The 15,861-nt window shown below is 44.9% G+C and overlaps 1 protein-coding gene across 4 annotated transcripts in view; it reads left to right on the top strand.

Annotated features, from left to right (window-relative positions):
* NR6A1 (nuclear receptor subfamily 6 group A member 1) overlaps positions 1–15,861 on the top strand; it is a 927,754-nt gene that overhangs the window by 25,673 nt on the left and 886,220 nt on the right. The gene's annotated exons all lie outside the window — the stretch shown is intronic.

The following is a 15,861-nucleotide window of genomic DNA, read 5'->3' as shown; positions in this document are numbered from 1 at the left end:
TAAATCTGGGAGTGTATCAGAATCCATGGGTGGATGCGTGGGAACACCCACCCTCCACCCATGGAACACCTCCCTGCCGCAGAGTAACGCAAGACCGTGATTTGTGCCTTCTTTCGTGATTCTAGCTTTATCAAGCCACGCAGGGCAGCGCACGGTGGCCTTGCACGGCTTGATGAATTTCATTTAGGTTTTGTATCAACTTTGCGCCCCCTTGCGTGGCGCAAGGGTGTCACAAAACCTTGATAAACATGGGCCCAGGACTTTAAATGCACAATGTGCCGCTGCATCTTGCCTTTATGCCATCATGCAGCGTGCCGCTGAATCAGGCCTTTAAATGCACAATGTGCCGCTGCATCTTGCCTTTATGCCCTCATGCAGCGTGCCGCTGAATCAGGCCTTTAAATGCACAGTGTGCCGCTGCATCTTGCCTTTATGCCCTCATGCAGCGTGCCGCTGAATCAGGCCTTTAAATGCACAATGTGCCGCTGCATCTTGCCTTTATGCCATCATGCAGCGTGCCGCTGAATCAGGCCTTTAAATGCACAATGTGCCGCTGCATCTTGCCTTTATGCCATCATGCAGCGTGCCGCTGAATCAGGCCTTTAAATGCACAATGTGCCGCTGCATCTTGCCTTTATGCCATCATGCAGAGTGCCGCTGAATCAGGCCTTTAAATGCACAATGTGCCGCTGCATCTTGCCTTTATGCCATCATGCAGCGTGCCGCTGAATCAAGCCTTTAAATGCACAATGTGCCGCTGCATCTTGCCTTTATGCCATCATGCAGCGTGCCGCTGAATCAGGCCTTTAAATGCACAGTGTGCCGCTGCATCTTGCCTTTATGCCATCATGCAGCGTGCCGCTGAATCAGGCCTTTAAATGCACAATGTGCCGCTGCAGCTTGCCTTTATGCCATCATGCAGCGTGCCGCTGAATCAGGTCTTTAAATGCACAATGTGCCGCTGCATCTTGCCTTTATGCCATCATGCAGCGTGCCGCTGAATCAGGCCTTTAAATGCACAGTGTGCCGCTGCATCTTGCCTTTATGCCATCATGCAGCGTGCCGCTGAATCAGGCCTTTAAATGCACAGTGTGCCGCTGCATCTTGCCTTTATGCCATCATGCAGCGTGCCGCTGAATCAAGCCTTTAAATGCACAGTGTGCCGCTGCATCTTGCCTTTATGCCATCATGCAGCGTGCCGCTGAATCAGGCCTTTAAATGCACAATGTGCCGCTGCAGCTTGCCTTTATGCCATCATGCAGCGTGCCGCTGAATCAGGTCTTTAAATGCACAGTGTGCCGCTGCATCTTGCCTTTATGCCATCATGCAGCGTGCCGCTGAATCAGGCCTTTAAATGCACAGTGTGCCGCTGCATCTTGCCTTTATGCCATCATGCAGCGTGCCGCTGAATCAGACCTTTAAATGCACAGTGTGGGTTACAAGGGACAACAGAGAGAATCTTCATCTCGCATCAGCTGCATGGAATTATTATTATACATGAGAGATGTTATGATTTAGGAAACATTGGGCCTCATTTGATGGGAGTGGATAGCTTTTGGCCGATAGGTTTACTCATCCGCTTTGGTGTAAATTAAGTGGAATTAAGCTGTCAGGGGCTGAGCCCTTAAGAGGGGCTAGACTGCCGCTGCCAGTGGCCGGCAGTGCACAGTCCCTGTCCAGCACTAATAGTTGCTTCCTAGTAACCCTTCTTTTAATGACGTCACCCCAACTACCCCTAGCCCCACCACTAATGTGATGCGTCGAACAGGGTACCATAAAGACACCAATCACTAGGAGCCCAATGTCCACTTAACCAGATGTATCCTTAACTCAGCTGCTAGCCGTGTGCAACAAGGCACTGTGTAGCGGCAACGTGCTGTGACTCAATAAAACTGGAAACAAAGAAAGGACTTATGAGTTCAGCTCTAGAAAACCCTGGAAGTAAACAAGAGGGATGACTTGTTCAGTAACTTACCTGCAAACTCACACTCTGCCTCCGTGCGACACACGATATCGGCTCCCACCACACGGTCTTCTGGTGAAGAGCCGATCACACGGTGGCATAGAAACGTGCTGAAAACCACTGTAAATAGAGGTTTTCCAGATTGTTTTCCGAGGTTTTGCACTACCGACACCTATTATGGGGTGTGAAAACACCCCAGGACATTGGCACCAGCCTCAGCAAGCTTTTTAGGTAGAACATTCGCGACCTCTTGTATATACTTTAGTATATTCTTATATGTGTATGTACTTTGTGGGCTCTGGAGATCAGCCCTAGGGCTTGTCTGATTCCACTTAGGGACTTTTTTTTCAGTTCAACTGCCTTTATTTGAGTGTCTTGAAAGAAAACTACCAGTAGAGGTCAGTAAAATACCAGACTTGCTTTCTGCTGAGGGACTTTCTTTTTTTAATTTTTCTGGCACCTGCCTCTATTTAACTTTCTTGATAGAAAACGACCAGCAGAGATCAGTAAAATACCAGAATCACTTTAGCATTATCTAGATTCCAGTCCATAGAACTCGTCTTCCACGAGCGTCCGTAGAAAATAAAAATGTTTGCAAATCTTCTATTTTCAGTGATCTGACCACCGAAGGCCTTGATTTTATATTAAAACCGAGCTTTGGACTATACCATTTCACGCTGAAAGTCAATACTTCTCTCCATGTTTTCTCATACCTGGTGTGTCACGCAGTTTGGTCCTTACTTTCCCTCCATGTTAAAGAACAGTAGATGTTTCAGCACCCAGGCTAATGTGCTGCATAGCTAAATACATATAAGGCCCCAAAGGCGAGACTGATTGCATTGCAAATTCTTGTTTTTGGGAGGGGGGACTTTGGGGCTGGTGGGGTTCAAAAGTGTCTTCTTGGCACGAGCCCCTGCCCCTTCCAAAGCTCCGCCCCTTCCAAGGCTCCGCCCCCTCCTCACACCGTGAGATTGTTCCTCAGGTTGGCTGGTATGCAGTCGGCTGAACTGAAATCCAGGTGACTACCTCTATCTGGGAATATTAGCTCATAAAATGTTCTCTACGCATTGTTCTTGTGTGTTCCAACGTACCAAAATATGGTACCCATAAAAACCAGATGGTAGTCGAATCAAATGGAAATATAGGGACAGCAAATAGATTGAGCTATACAGCCAGGGTTTTTGTTCTGCTGGTTGGGAGATATAGGATTTTGGATCCTAAAAAAATTATAAAGTTGGTGTGTGAGAATAACGTCATTTAGAATCATACGTGAAGGTTTCGTAAAACCAAAAAGTACTTCCCCAGTAGCCAGCGCCTTCACTCAAAGAAAATCGCACGGTTCGTGCCGTTTCCTTTCCCCGATTTACACGTGTTTTTCTCGGAGAGTCATGGACTCTGGGACTGCTCGCAGTGCTACCGGGCTGCATGTTTGACATGTTAGAATGGTAACATGTCAATGGCCGTTTTCGGAAACACCGAACACGATTTACTCGATGTTTTACGTAACGAAACATTGCAACATTGTAATGAACGCAGGTTTCTTAAGTTTCCGCGCTGTTTTAGAGGGGTGCAAAAAATGACTTTTTCCGATGCTCCATATCGCTGTGTTTAAAGCATAACCCTTTCCATAAATAGTCGTATTGCATGGTATATGTGGAAAGGAGGACATCGAGAAAGGGGCACGCACTGTTAAGTAAAAAAAAAAAAAAAAGCGATAAGCCTGTTTTCGGTCTCCATCTAAATCTGTAAAGCATGTATGTTCTCTGATGGCAAACATGTATCAAGCGATCTGAACCCACTAATCACGGCACAAACGGAAGCTGTTCGCATAAAGCCTCGCGGAGGGCACACTCCTTGGAAGTAATACCACCGAAAAGTTCACAATAATAAAATAACCCAGTGTAGGCACCATGCTGAACCATCTCCGCTCGAGACAGCCTTTCAGACACGTTCAACTATAGGAGACATTTTTCGCCCTCTTTTGGTACTTCATGGCCTGGACAGTATCGGGCCCATAGAAAGGGTGTATTAAGGCCCCCACGGAAGAGACGTCTGAACATTAATGAAACCGCCTCGGTTGAGGCGGGAAACGCAGCTGCCGATTCCGAGCAGGAAAGGAGCCAGCCCGACTTGAAAGCCCCGGCGCTGCCTGCACCCCGCACATCTGTCCGGGGTTATGCCTTGTTTTTAACAGGCCTTATTTGCTGGGCCATAATTGGTCTGTAGTTATTTTGTTCATATTTGCCGATCCGGCCAGGCGAGGCCATGAAAACGTCAGGGTGATGGCGCCTCCAACGGGAGCCGCGAGAGGAAATGGCCTTATTGCGTTTTTTTTTTCATTTTGGTTTCTAATTGCGGCCGCCTTCCCGTGCTGCGGGTTGAAAAGGTGAAGGCAGTAAAGTGAGTGTGAGCGCGCGGCTAATGGCTTCCGGTGCCCTGAGACCGGCGCATGCGCAGATGACTCATTCGACCCATCACGTGGATTGGGCCTTGGTGAAGGTGTTAAATGCAGGGACCAGAAAATTTGGGATTGAGCTTTCAGCATAATTTAGCAAAGTTACTAAAAAACCATGGCGACCCGAGTTCCTGAACAGCAGAAGGCCCTTTGTAAGTGTGACTGGTCCTCATACAGTTTTATTGCTCTATTTGGGCGTTACGTTCGGACGAATAAAGTTAAATATTTTCCCAAGTAGCTTTACCTTTGGTAAAAAAATAATGGAGTAATACTGTGACAAAATGTGCTGCATTATGCAGTATAATTTGCCTTTTATTGCTGCATACTTTTAGTCAAAACACTGCGGCATAATCCCACTGACCCTGGTAAAATTGTAAACGACCTCTGCCCCTATACCTGCTCACAATCAGTATCAAGTACGCTTCTTTCTTTTTTTTTTAACTGTTTAAATGTCTTTTCTTCACAAATGCATTTCAGCAAGGATTGGAGATTCTTTCTCATTTGTAGGGCTGCAAACTGCCCTGTATTATGTTGACATTGCCAGTAAAAGTGGTAATATCTGCAATCACCTTCATGGAAGTCAATTAGGGGGTCACCAGAGGTCGCAACTGCGACCCTTAAGCAACCAGTTGCGACCCCTGGCTCAAACTGACAGTTTGTGAGGACACCAGTATGTTTATTCTCTTCATTAAAGTACTACGCATTATGCTAACTTCTTTTCCATAAATACAAATTGTTGTGTTCGATATCCTTAACTTGGAGGGCAGCGGCTGCGCCAGGACGAGTACGGCATCGTCCTGGTGGGGACTTGCAGCGCACTTTTACTTCTGCGCCTGTGCATGTACGGGTGTGGTGGCTGTTGGAGAATCCTCAGCTTGACGCGCACTTTAAATGTTGCTACTGGTGGAGCGTTCTGGGCTGTGTAGTTTACTTTTCTCTCAGCCGAATCTCTGAAAACTGTACTCAGTTGATTAGATGAACCTTTTAATGCTGACATCAAGCCTTGAAGGGGAGAACACGTCAACAGATCAATTTGACTTGTGAAGCCCATGTGACTCCACAATGAGGACCAGGAATTGATGAATATGATCAAAGGGTTTTATTTTGACTACCAATCAATCCAGTCCATACTCCGGTTCAGTAAGTACGTTCGTACAATAGGCAAAGTAAAATATCTCAGTTGGTTGAGACACAAAAGAGTGAGATACAGAATTGTGACCGCCACAATTACGCAATAGCAAATCAAAGTGATCAGGTGCTCCATAAATAAACTTCCCGTCTCAGGGGTGTGAAATTTTATAAAATATCTATTTGTTCATGGGACGGGTTGCTCCATAAAACTACTTGTCCTGTAACAAAATCCACTTGTCCCTTTTTAGCCATGTAATGCGGCGACAAATTATGGCAGCCATCACATTATGTAAGAGCTCTGATCAAAGCCTCTCTGATTATGCCAGGGCTCCTACCATAGTAGGGTTTGAATACTAGCAATTTCCTTTTTTTGCTACCTTTCCACAGATCTACATGCTTGGGCTGGAATTTGGGGTAAGCAATAGTTCCCCAGGGTTGGAATACGGTTTGAGTCTGTACAAACCTTCTAACTTGCATGTTTTATGGGTTTTCATCAGCTTGTCTCTAATAAATTCCCATATCGAGAAAGTTTGGAAATTTACTCTTGAGAAAGGCAGAAGTAAAACTTCTTCCAGGACTGGGGAAACAGTGGTCAGTGGGAAAGTGAACTTGTTACCGCGCAACAGATTTTCGCATGAAGAAATCTACACATGATTATTTGCCAGTGCTAAAATGCAGTTAACAAAGATTTTCTAGGAGTAGGATTTCCTGAACTACTTCTGTAAATTCTTGTGAATTAATGAATGCAGTACATCTGCACTACTGCAAGGACATTTACCATGGGTGCACTTTTGTGACTTTCTTTCAAATTTGGCCCTATTTAGGTCTGGCTTTTTTTCCTTTTGTTAAAAATCTCACTCTGCCAGTTGGCTTCACTGTGAGTGACAGAATTCTCCTCTTTCACAAAGAGCATATTGGCACGCAAAGTATTTTTGTTCAGTGACAGGAACTACTGTGGCAATGTGTGGTATTTGAGACCCAATTTTTTTTTGTTTTGCCAATGTCTGTTATAATGATGAGGGCCAGACAGCTCCCACAACAATTAAGTTTTACAAAACTCATCTTAAAACAAGACATGCATTGACATAGCCAAAAGGCTGACCACCTATGTCATACCTATTCGCTTTTTTGCTAATGCTTGTTTATTTCCATGTTTCTGATAATTGTGTTGCAACTGCTGGTTGCACTGATTTTCCATTATGAATATTTTTTGGGAAATTCGTGCATGCATCAACACATTTTGCTAAACGATGCTTCAAAGAAATGGTACCAAAAGTGTTATAGTTTAGCAAAACGTTGTTTCCTAGTGGCATCTTTTTAATGCATAAATATATATTTTTTAAAGCAATGAATCCTCAATCTTGCTTTCAAGCCTTTGCATATATTTCCATCTAATCAGAGAGCAAACGTGTGTACAAATGTTTATACCGGAACTGCTGTCACTGGTGCAGTCTGAACGTACATTTCCTTAGAGCGCTCATCCCAATAATAAAGGCTTTGTATTAATGAACCATAAATGCAAGTTTCTGTTCACCATTAACATATGGACACAAATATTACCTTAACTGCAGACCATGCCCTCAATCCATAATGTGGTAGTGTGATCTGGCAGCCAAAGGGTTTATGCTGCAAGGGTTTGGGCCTTCTCATCCCAAGAACAAAATAAACATGAAAACTTCTTGTACTTGACCCCTAAACAATATATCCCGGCCGTCGGGCTATAGGAATTTACTACCCCTACTTCTCTACTCTAACATGGGTCAAATATAGGGTCATCTATTTAGGTTCTCTCATTAAGGAGCAAAAAGGTGTAAGCATGATCAGACTCCAGGAGAAATCCAAAGAAAAGGGAATAAGTGTTTAGCATAAAGCATCACACTCACAAGAAGAGAACAAGCCGAACGTTCTGTACTTTTCTACGTCTAAAGGATTTCTCGGCTACTCTTCAGTGCCTTAATTTTCATGCCCATGTCACTGGCCCTACCCATGTCCAGGGTCATACACTTGACCAGATTTGGTCTTTAAGTTGTACGCTTTCTCCCCCTAGCATTTCTCCCTGCACCTGGTCTGATCACTCTCTTATTTCCTTTTCCATCACTCTTGGTGTTCCTGATAGGCCCTCCCTACCCAAAAACCTTGTTGTTCGAAATTGGAATCGGGTTGACTTAAACTCTCTTTCTCTCTCTCTTGCTTCTTCCACTCCTGATCTTTCTGAACTCCCTCTGGACTCTCAAGCTGAAGCGCTTAACACCTGGCTGTCTTCCTCTTGTGACCAGGTCGCTCCACTTAGGAAAACTAAGGCCGTTCGTCCCTATGACGCTCATAAGTGGTTTAATACCGAGCTCAAAGCGTTGAAATTAGATCTGAGACGCTCCGAGCGTCATTGGAGACGAAATTACTGCCCCGCTCTTCGGGTCCAATACAAACATCTCCTCTTGGAATACAAGCGAGCCGTCCTCCTGGCCAAAACAAATTACTTTTCTGAGAAAGTGGCCCTTTCTGCCAATAAATCCAAGGAGATTTTCTCCTTGGTCAAAGATCTGGCGTTCTCGAATCGTACTAATTCCACTCTTATCCCTTCTCAAGACCTCTGCTCTTCGCTCAATGATTTCTTCATCGAGAAGATCATCAAGATTAAAGCTAACATCCCCCTGCTCCCTCCCCCTACCCCCACTTCCTCTTTTTCGGTTCTTTCTTCTTCTCTTGATTCTTTTCCCCCTATTTCTTTAGACACTTTCCTTACTTTGCTCGCTAAGATCAAGTCAGGCTCTCCAGCCGACTGTGCCCCGGCCCGGATTTTAAGAGCTCTATTTACTAATTGTCCCTCTCCCCCTCTTTCTTTCCTCAATGCTTCTCTTGCCTTGGGCTTAGTCCCCTCTTTCTTTAAATCCGCTATTGTTCTGCCCATTTTGAAAAAACCTGGCCTTGACCCTTCACTTCCTTCTAATTTCAGGCCTATTTCCCTTCTTCCCTATCTTGGCAAGGTCTTAGAGAGCTATGTCACCTCTTGCCTCTCTGCTTACATTGAGGAGAACCATGTCCTGGCCTCTCATCAGGCAGGCTTCCGTCGAGGCCACTCCACTGAGTCAGTGGTTCTGGCTGTCCTCGATGAGCTGGAATGTAAGGCTGATTCTTCTCTTCCTCAAGCCTTGGTTCTCCTTGATCTATCCGCTGCGTTTGACACGGTCGACCATTCCATCCTTCTTGACCGTGTCAGCGCGGCGGGCATTCGGGGCCTTGCTTTCTCTTGGCTTGCCTCTTTTCTTTCTGGCCGTTCTCAGGCTGTTCACCTGTCTGGCTTCTCTGCTCCCACTCGCCTGGTTTCCTGTGGTGTTCCCCAAGGCTCCTCTCTTTCTCCCCTGCTATTTAATCTTTACATTTACCCTCTTATCTCTGCTCTTCTTGCTCAGGGGGTCTCCGTGTGCAACTACGCCGACGACCTCCAGCTTGTCTTTGATCTTTCTTCTTCACCTCTGTCTTTCTCTAAATTTCGCTCTACTCTGGTCTTTATCTCGGATTGGATGAGCTCTAACCATCTCAAGCTTAACCCGGACAAGACCGAGTTGGTCTTGACGGGCGGCTCATCCAGTCCTTGGTCCTCTGCTTTTTGGCCCCCCTCCTTCGGCCCTCTCCCCACTCCTGTTCCTTCAGTCAGAACTTTGGGTATTCAGGTCAGTCATGATCTCTCTATGCATGCACAAATTAGTTCTGTTTCCTCTTGTTTTCTATCCCTTCGGCTTATTCGAAAGATCTCCTGCTTCTTTTCTTCAGATGCACTCAAAATCATCATTATGGCTCTGATTACTTCCCGTCTTGATTACGGGAATAGCTTGTATGTGGGCATTCCAGCCTACGAATCACGCCGCTTGCAAGCTATTCAGAACCAGGCCGCCCGTCTCATTTTTCACCTTTCCAAAACTCATCATATTACTCCCGTCCTCAGGTCTCTTCATTGGCTCCCTGTTCTTCAGCGATCTCTTTTTAAAATGGGTTGTCTGGTTTTCTTGGCCCTTGCCCGATCTGCTCCTGTATTCATATGTTCCCTTATCTCTTCTCACACCCCTGCTCGCACTCTCCGCTCTTCTTCTTTGGCCCTTCTTAATGTCCCCCGCTTCCGCAAATCCAGAACTGGAGGCACACGCTTTTCTGTTTTGGCCCCCCATTTCTGGAATAGTCTTCCCCTCTCCATGCGATCCATTCCCATTTACTCCCATTTTCGTAAAGCTTTGAAAACTTTTCTGTTCTCTCAGGCGTACTCCTGCTAATCCCTTCGGGTTGTCTCTGTGACTGTTGTTCTTGCAACCAGCGCCAGGAAGCCGCTTGGCCGCAGTGCGCTCAATCAAATACTTTTTTTCATTTCATTTTCATTTCATAAAGGGAATCTCTCCTAACGCCAACTATGGAAGCACCAATATAAAAGTCACAGGAGACTCAAACACGTTTTCTCTGTTCACACCACCAGGAACCAATCAGAACTCTCCTCGAGTGTTTCTACAACATAGCTCTGAATTCCCAACGGATCGAACTGACGCTGCTGTTTTCAGCCTTGAACATCTTGCCGTCCTGGTACATGGTGAACAGAAAGCTTTTTCAACCATTGTTTCTTCTCGTTCAATGTCACGTCTCTCTCATGCCTCTTATTAGTCGTCTAATATAGACAATGAGCCTTTCACTGGCTAATGAAATAACAAACCTGCAAGAGAAGAAAAGCATGCAAGGAAAATGCGTATCACCTGATGCCTGCATTCAGGCTAACTTAATGAGCAATTAATGTGCACTTCGATTACAATCGCATACATGCACATGTGCAAATGTAAACGTGATCACAAGAATACATGTTTATATATACAAATATAACTTGAATTCTAAGTGTAAAATGTGAATAAAGAATACATGATTCATGTTTAAACCAAGCATTAGTACACACGGTATAAAGTCCTACAGTGAATACATTTCAGTAATGCGTTTAAATGTTTTACACATGTCAATGAGTATAGTGTCAGGTGCAGTTACATAATTGCACTTCTGTGACGTGTAAGGGTGGAGTCTAAATTACGCTGCTCCACGGGCAGTGAGCAGAGAGCCTGCTGCAGCTTCCCCTTGCATTTATGATTTCCCGTGCCATTGTTGGAGCTGGAGCATGGTGGCGGCCTTGACTTGACGTGTGTGTCCTATCCTGGGTCTAGCACCGGAGGTCCGCGCCTCGCTGCTAATGGCGTACGCAGGTACCACGAGGCAGGAAGAGCATTTCTAATTACATTTTGAGAGGAAGTCTCTGCTTCAGTGTAAAGTTAATCGCATTCCCGCGTGTTTCAATTTCCTGCTCTCAGAAATGCCCATAATGTCTGGTTCAAGTCTATAAACAAAGTTTTTTTATATATGGCCTATTTAGTGTTTACAAGCCGGAATTAATCTTTCCACTTGTGGTAATGGTCTCGCCTCGTACTGCAATCTGCAGCGCTCTTATTGCCGTACACAGAATGACCAAACCTAGATTTCTTTTCCCCTTTATTTAACACTAAAAAGGTATTCTTGCTGTCACATTTACACATTTATCCTGTCTAATTTTTAATTGCAAATTCACTGTTGGGGTACTCATTACAGGTTTGAATTTGAGAAGTTATGAGATTTGATGGAAGTTTTATGGAGTAATGTGATGGTAAAGACACAATTGAGCCTGGTGGGGAGCAGCTCAGAGCGGGGCAAGTCACTGATGCTCAGGCCAGCTCCACAGGCTGAGGTAGACCGTATAATAGGAGTGGCAGGAAAGAAAACATAAAATAACATAATCAGTGTATTCGCATACTCGTTAAGCATGTTTCAGTTAAAAGGAAGGTCTAAGCACGCACCCATAAAGCAGCCCCTTTCGCCTAAACCAACGCCTGCCTCCATTGAGGTCTGGAGTTTGTGCTGCACACCGTGCAGGACGCATGGGTATAAAAGGAAGGATTCTGTTGCGACGCATGGAGTCCCTGCTTGCATGCCTGAGTCCTTTTAGTACAACTGTAAGAGGGGTGATTTTGATAGGATCCCTATCGGACTCTACTTTCACATCCTTATCTTTTGAGACAAAAGCCGGGATTAATTGATTTTTAAACAGTCCCCTTAACAACCTTTAATGAAATTAATGTCAAAGATACAGTTCCTGTTCACATTTCACATGTTTTAATCGACTCTGCATCAGCATTCCCTAGATATATTTCATTTTCCAGCTGCTGTGTTTCTGCAGTGTTTCATGCAGCATATGACTGTATTTTAGTGCATACTTTGACTGAGCTGAATCGCCTCCAGGTGTCTGGTTGAGAGCTGCAGAGTGGAGGCTGATTACAGTGTGAGGTTCTGACAGGGCCTGTCAGTGGGTCATAAAGGTGTTCAGACTACTTGCACATCCAATCCTTGGCCTCTCTGCAAAGCAATGGCCACATACATGCCAAATGTAAATGTTAGAAAGTGTGAAAGAAATAGGCAGCTGTAGCATTATGGAGAGCACCAAAGGAAAACAAAATGCAGTGATAGCAGGTGGGAGTGGATTGTGTGAGTGGGGGAAGTGAAGTGGAGATGATGAAAAGTGTTCACACCGAAGAAGAGAATGAAAAGACGCTGCTGAAGAGGAAAGAGATGCCATGTGAGAGATGTAGATGACAGATTTAAACAAGCATTGGCATAGCCAATAGGTCTCGCCTTTGGGACCTTATAAGTGTTTAGCCATGCAACAGTTGCATAATTAAACACTTATAAGGTCCCAAAAGCGAGACCTATTGGCTATGCAAAGCTGCCCTGCAGCCGCAAAAGTCAAAGTAATCGCGGTAAAGCGCGGCGCGAACGGCCGCGCAAATGCACTGTAGCTCTAGGCTGGCCTGGTAGCACTTTTTGGAGCCCTCTCAATAAGTCTCGTCAGACCAGCGCATGCGCTGGGTCAGGCGAGACCTAAAAAGACATGGGGAGAAAAACTTGTGTAATGACAAGGTGCTGAAGAAAGTGGTTGCAGGGGAGATTGGGAATGATTAAGGCACTCTTCACAGTTACATTCAAAGAATTGAAATATTTTCAACTTAATTATTCACAACAATTATTGTTACTCATTGTTTGATACTGTTAACAAGCATTTGCAAAGCCAATTGAATTTCAATAGCTCTGACTTGCTTCAACCGTAGTTCCATTGTTGTCTTATATGTATAGATCCAATGACTGAAAACTCGCACAGAGAGCCGCTGAAATACTGGGCGGGTCACCTGCTATGTGAAGCACAGGATTTAAGAATCATATTTTAGCCATGCCCTAAATTACACTGTCATGTTGGAAAGGGTCCCTAGTTATGCTGGGGATCCTTCGGTCAAGCTCCTTTTAATCCCTCTTAAAGCACTTCCTGCTAGTGCACTCGCTCGACATTCACTTATTGTGTGCTGCAGCTGATGGAAGAAGGACTTTCTGTGGGAGAATTGAGAGGTGTGTAAATTCTGGTGCAGAAGAACAAGGTAAATGGAAAGCTTGTTGTCTTCTGTTCAGAAATAAGGGAGTGGGTTAGAGGTTCCCAAGTAGACCCGGGATGATCCAGACCAGGTAAAAGGAGTTGACGTCAAAGGCTCACGCAGGACCGTGTGCTTTGCTGGGTCGTGCTGGTTTGGACCCCGTTATATACATGCTAGTATCTTGGTGAAAGATCAAGGCTAGAGCGCAAACATCTACTCTGTTCTGTCTCCTTTCCAGAGCCTCAGTTCAGAGCACACCGCAGGCTCTCTAAACCCCCAACTACACTCAAAACAAGCATTGGCATAGCCAATAGGTCTCGCCTTTTGGACCTTATAAGTGTTTAGTTATGCAACTGTTGCATGGCTAAACACTTATAAGGTCCCAAAGGCGAGACCTATTGGCTATGCCAATGCTTGTTTCAAATCACTGTGGCATATAACCAGAGCCACTGGAATTATGCTGCAGAGGGGCACCACATTATGCTCATTTTTTGATTGTATTACTTCATAATTTTGATATTTTTTTAACATGGTAATACTGTCTGTCCAAACATTTCACCTCATTGGTACCAAGTTAAGAACCAAATACAGAAATAGGCAACTGAAAGATGACCAGTTAACCTTTGTGAAGGGTCTTCCTCTGCGCATGCACACATGTTGCCACGTTTTTAGTAACTTTAGATCCGTTTGAGCTATAAAAAGAAATGATGCAGTAGATGGAGTAGTGGCAAATGCAGCACATCCATAATTATGTAAAAGAAATCTGCGGCCGCAGAATCGAATCATTTTTGTGACCTTGCATATAACGGAGTTCTGGTTCAGGTTCACTCACGTAGGTCATTCGTTGGTGGGAAAATAACAAAAACCTGGTAATTGTTTGCAAAAAAAAATATCTGCCTGGTAGATGGTAGAGTAACATTGGAGACGCCTTTTTGGGACTCGGAAATCGTGGCTGACCTGAAATTCTTTGAAAGAGGTAGACAATGGGACCTAATTAGGTGAGCCTGTGGGTAGTAAAAAATGCACAAGGAATAAGGCAATGTGGGAGGAATATGGAGCAGTGTGTGCAGTCTGACGAGACCCTCTATAATGCTTGGGGTTGCTCACAGAAATGTAATCCAATTTGGGACCTATGGAAGGAGTCGGAGGCGATGGATGACTAAACCAAAAGGTGAAGGGAAGTGGGACGAATCCACTTGACTTGACTCTGAGCTCTATGGATCAATCTGTCCTTAACAATATGGCTTTATTGGGGAGTGGTTGGGTTGTTTGGATGTTTGGTTTGGTACCACTATATAGTTTATGTTGGTTTGATATCAACTTACAAATGCAGTTTAAATAAAACTGTACTGGAGCAGCATATTGTACATGAACCTGGGAAAGTTGGCTATCTTCCTAAACCCCTCTCTAACCACTTGTCACTCTGTAAATAGTCAGAAATGTTCTTCAGACAAAAGATGGAGTAACCTACCTTCCAGGATGAAAAGGGGAATTGATCCTCCCCAACCTTGCTAGGGGTATAGGGAAAGGGCTTTCTCCACTGGGAAAAAATGTTTCCCCCTGTGCAGTTCTTTGCTATGGAACACTCCCCATTAGGAAAAAGGAGTTTTTAGGAAAAGACCATTGACATTCTCAGAATTATGCTGAGCAGCCTCCACTTGGTAAAGCTTTCCTGATGAGCTTCCAGTAATGTTTATGAATAGAAGAACGTTCGTTTACATGAACAAAAATTATGATGTAGGGTGAAATTTGTGTTTTAAGCATGTTCCTATAACTATTTGTTTTTATTTTATTCAGTTTTTTTTGGCCTAAGGAAACGGAAGTGAACATAAATAAAGCATGCATTCGGCCAATAAAAATTGGACAATTACACTTCAGAACTGTGGTTCAGTTCAGGACGAACAGATATTCGGTTTGGGTAAAAAAAAGAAACCTTTGTATCTTGTGGATATAATCAAACAAATGTGTGTGCGGGCATTGGCCAAAGCTATCGCCTCACACACTACGTTTACCAAAGATACACGTATGTCCCTGCTGCCGAAGAACAACAAAGCTCGCGCTGTAGTGTGCCACCCGGCCCTTACTTGCTTACGCAAACACGCACGCACGCAATAGTGGTGATGATTGTGTCATCACCGGGACATAGATACGGGATGGGCGTTCACAAACCTCGTTCCCGCTATCATACACAAAGTGTGTGTTGTGTCTGTTCCTGCGCTACACGAAGTACATTACACAGGTGACGAGGCAGCGAGCACATGCCGACACTCCAAAAAGTACAGCAATTGACTGCCCAGTCCCAGCCCGACTTGGAAGTACACACAACCTACGCGCCTACAGCATCAAAGTGCTTGGCTGCTCCTCAGCACTGACAGCCAGATGGGGGTGAGGCAGGATACAGCGCATGCACAGAGAGGTATGTGAACTTAAAAAAAAAAAAACTCGGCGCGTGTACAACAAATAAGCCATATACGGCGCCAGATGCAGAACCTCAACAAGTGGTCTGCACTTTTAAAGTGCTTGTGGCGGCGCCCACCTTGCAGGAGTGAGCAGCGGCGCGGCCACGCTAATTACAAACATATGGCCCATGCGTGCCGCTGCACGCTCCCGCAAGATGGATGCCGCCACAAGCACGAGTGCTTGAAAAGTGAAGACCGATTGCTAAAGGCCCTCTCCTAGGCCAGCGCATGTGCGCTGCCTAGGCGAGACCTAAATAACAGGTTTCACCAAGGGAGTTTGGGGAGGCATTTGAAAAAAAAAAGTTGTAGTGTTCAGGCATGAAAATGGCTTTCCAGTGCTGGGGCCAAGCCAAGGAAATTGTTGTGTATAAGGGCACTTACTGC

Source organism: Triturus cristatus, chromosome 1_2 (genome assembly GCF_964204655.1).
Source record: "Triturus cristatus chromosome 1_2, aTriCri1.1, whole genome shotgun sequence".
NCBI classification, from domain to species: Eukaryota; Metazoa; Chordata; class Amphibia; order Caudata; family Salamandridae; genus Triturus; species Triturus cristatus.
Note: the sequence above shows the minus strand (reverse complement) of the source record. Positions and strands in the feature narration are given on the sequence as shown.